This window comes from Octodon degus, unplaced genomic scaffold (assembly GCF_000260255.1).
Source record: "Octodon degus isolate 3935 unplaced genomic scaffold, OctDeg1.0 scaffold00154, whole genome shotgun sequence".
Classification (NCBI taxonomy): domain Eukaryota; kingdom Metazoa; phylum Chordata; class Mammalia; order Rodentia; family Octodontidae; genus Octodon; species Octodon degus.
In genome coordinates, this window is record NW_004524730.1 from 296,428 (window position 1) to 300,595 (window position 4,168).

The following is a 4,168-nucleotide window of genomic DNA, read 5'->3' on the forward strand; positions in this document are numbered from 1 at the left end:
TAATAATAAGCTTCTCTTCTGGAGGATTAACAACCTAAGTTTGCAGATGAAAAATTAGAGAAAAAGAAGGGCTGCAAGGACAGCCAACATTTTGGCCCTAGCCTTTCAAGGTAAATAAAGACACAGGACATAGGAGAACCTGTACTATAATATGTAATTCAGTTGTGTCCCAAATTTTCTGATCAAGGAGATTATGGGGCCACAGAGGAAAGTGATCAATGATGTGGGGTGTGTCTAAGGAGAGTCACATGGAGAGAAAACATTCCCTCAGGCTTTCACAGAGAGCAAATTGGTCAAGCAATGGCCGTGACTCATCCACATGGCTGACACTGACAAACAATCTACAAACTGTGGTACAGGGTTTCAGGGTAAATCCTGAGGGGATTTGACTGAACTTGTCAGACATAAGAGTTACATTTCTTGTTATATAGGACTTTGCTTTATCTAGGTCTTAATCTACTCTGCCTTGGAGCCAGCTGATTACAGACTGAAACCTCCACAACCTGTGAGCTAAATAGAGGCTTCCTTCCATAATTTGGGTGTCAGGTATTTTGTCTCAGCAGTAAGAGAAAAGCAACCAAGGCAACTTCCTAGCAGCAAAGACACATGGAGATTAATGTAATTTGAGTCTCTGAAGTTCTGCTAGATATAACAATAATGGATGACCAGTCTGGCCCTGGAACTAGCAGTCAAATGGACAGTTACATTAAGAGGAGCTATGCTTTTGCTGTGAAACAATAGAAAAATAAATCCTTTAACAAGAGCTCCAATAACACTTATTACTTTCAGAAAATATTTTTCTTCTTCAATCTTCTTAGTGAAGATTAAAAACAGAAGATAAATTGCACTTCATTGCTTGTTTTTATGTGTGTGAACCAAACATTTCTGTAAAGAGTCAATTTTAAAAATCAATAAAATTTCTGGGAGAATTGTATAATCTGACATTCCTTGATATATAACCATAAGTAGGGGACGGGTGGTGGTAGTAACCCAGAAAGTTTGCAGAATTACTAATTAAGGAAACTGACTCAAGTGGGATTATAGTTCCCTGAAATGTTCTGAGTCATCAAGTCTGGGGGCTGGAGAGGGACACAAGAGATCATTTTGTCATCTCCCAGCTCAAACCTAAACCAGGAAAATCTTTGTCTGTTCTTTTCCAGAAGCCTCCAAAGTCTCCATCCTCTGTTTACGGTACCAGCTGTCAGTGAGTCACCAGTCGATAGTCTTTGAGCACTTTCTTTGAACAGATTAATTGAAGAGAAATACTTTGTTGTTGCCAAAACATAGGCAGACAGGGGAGAGGAAGCATTCTGGGACTTCAGTTTAGTAGGATCTCAGATTTTGGTCTTTGCCTTTCTCCTCATTTATGATTGTATTAGTCTTTACTCTTTCATCAGTAAAATGGGGATAAAATATTCTTGACTTCATATGGTTGGAAAGATTGTAAGAAATAATATGAGGAGTCAGTGCAGACAGTCATAAATTTAGGTCTTAGCTTTGCTGTTTTTCAAGTCTCTTAACACCTTTCAGCTCCTTTGCCTCAACTGAAGACCAAAAAAACAAAATACAGTACTTAAGGAGGTGCTGTGAGCATGAAAGTAATTTACAATATGGTAGACACATGCCTAATAAACCACTCCATTTCTAGATGTTTCATAAACTGAGGCATTCTGTGTAAATGTGGTGGTTCCTTGCTCTGTCCAAAGCTTCCAGCCTAATCCAATGTGTGTAATGACCTAAAACTGTCATGATTTGGGTGAGTAGAAGCAAGAATGAACCTCGCTCTCTCCCCTTCCTGTTTCTTCCCTGTTCTCCGCTCAGCTCACCAGTGATGCCCCTCAGAGTCTCTTGCTTGTGGTAGCCTCCTGCCTGGCTGCTGAGAAAACAAGGGAACCTCACACATCTTTGGAAACCAACTAACAGCAGGATAAGGTGGTTGTGCCATCAGCTCTCTGCCTGGCATTATTTTCATGATCTTTCCACCTGACCCATTTGCCCCAAACCAGATTAATTGATGTTATTGAATGCCTAAGACACATTCTCCCTCTTTCCAGCATCACTTCTTCTGAAGAGTCTGCAGAACCTCAACTATGGGATGTGTGGCAGTAGTGGTGGGATGCAAATAGCCTCCTTGTACCATACTTGAGGAAAAGTAGAACATGCAGCACCATGGCCTGGCTTTAGCCAATTGAAAGAAACATTAAAAACATGCTTAGACCTCACGTCTCCACAAGTATTATCTGAAGGACCCTGGGAACTTAGAAAATTAGCATTACCTGTAAACAGAACCTGCCTTCCTGCATATATGCTGATGAATGGTTCCTGGGAACACTACTGTTACAATGGAGCAAATCCAACTAATGATGTCACTGTTTTTATAGCTTAATCCATATAACTCCTCTGCCTCTGAGAACCATGTGAGAACAGAGCATAATTCATTCTATAATCTAGCTGTTTTCCACTTTTCTAGCCTCATTTCTTCATCTTCTCTCATACACTATTTCCAACTATACATAGTATTTAGATTGTATGAAATAGGCAGTTTTATTACATTTACTGAAAGTTACCTCAAATGCCTCAAATATCTGGCATTTCATGGCCCCTTTGCATCCGTGCATAGTGTTCCTTGACACCAAAATCTTCAATGAATGTCTTCATCTATATCTTTTCAATCATTTCTGAAAACTAGATGGATATCATAAAAAGTAACCCAGCCAGATATTTAATGATCCATTAACACCTGTGGTTTCATATGCAAGCATGCAAAGAAGTAGTTTCACAGATAGCAGAGAAAGACTGAACAGTCAGCTTGCACCTGTAGGCCTGATAGACTTATTACAAGGACTTATAACACCGCTGTGCAATCAGATCACCAGAGAGTTCTAGGGAATTGCTCTAGTACTGTATCCTGGTGTGTGTTTCTTGTGTTTCTTTCTTTTGTCTTTTACTAACTAGCCTCACTGTATGTTCTGGGACTCAGAGTAGTGTCCAATGTCCCTAGTTAAAAAAACAAACTTGTTAGGCCTGAAGCAAAATGCTAGTGCTCTACAGGGAGTTTGTGGTTGCTTTAGGATGTTTATATGATTGTAGTAAACAGTGGAAACACACGTGCTTTTCAACTAATTCCTAAGTCCTTACCCCGTGCTCTTTGGTAACATTCCCAGCTGCTGTCTCAGTTACTTTTCTCCCCTTGCTGGAACAAAATACCCAACAGCCAAAATTAAGGAAAGGAAGGTTTATTTAGCTCACAGTTAGTGGAAGTTTCAGTCTATGCTCGGCTGGCTCCAAGGCAGAGTGGCGCATGGCAGAGGGCAGCAGTTCGTGGTGGCAGAAAACAGCAAAGAGAGGAGCAGCAGCTGTGGCAGCCAGCAAGCCTCTCTCCCTCCATACATTGTTGTTTTTTGTTTGTTTGTTTTGTTTTGTTTTTTGTTTTTTGTTTTTTGTTTTGTTTTTTTTGTTTTGTTTTGTTTTGTTTTTTTGGTGGAACCAGGGATTGAACTCAGGTCCTTGCGCTTTCCAGGGAAGCACTTATTCCACTAAGCCATCCCCCTGGCCCCTCTCCCTCTATACATTGTAATGCAAACTACCCACACCAGAGCAGGGGTAGGACTCACACCCATAATCTGAGCATTGCATTATGAATTAATCACAAATTCTAGAAAATTCCCCATTGACTACATGATTGAGGGGACAACTAGACACAAACCATAACAGCTACTATTGAAACTTTTTCTTAATTGCAGGAGATTTCTTACGCCAGATGACCTTACAGCCTCCAAGGGTCTCTAACTCTGGGCAATTGCATCCCTTTGTACATATTTGAATTAATACCTAGTTTTCAGCACTTGCCTGCATGTCTTTCTGCCATTATAAGAATGTCTACCTTTCACAGAGAACAGTTATCACAGTTACCTGTAGCACACACATTAGGTGTCTCATAAATATCTCGTAAATATGGCTGGTGAGATAGCTTAGTGGACTAAGTAACTGCTTAGGCAAGAACAAGGACCAGCAATTTGATCCCGAGTACTGCATGCTGCGTAGCCCAAAACTGGGCATGGTAGTGCACACCTGTAATCCCAGTACTGGAAGGCTGAAAACAGGAGGATCACTACAAGTACAAGCTGTGCAGTGAGACCCTGAACCAAATACATAAAAAATAATCTTT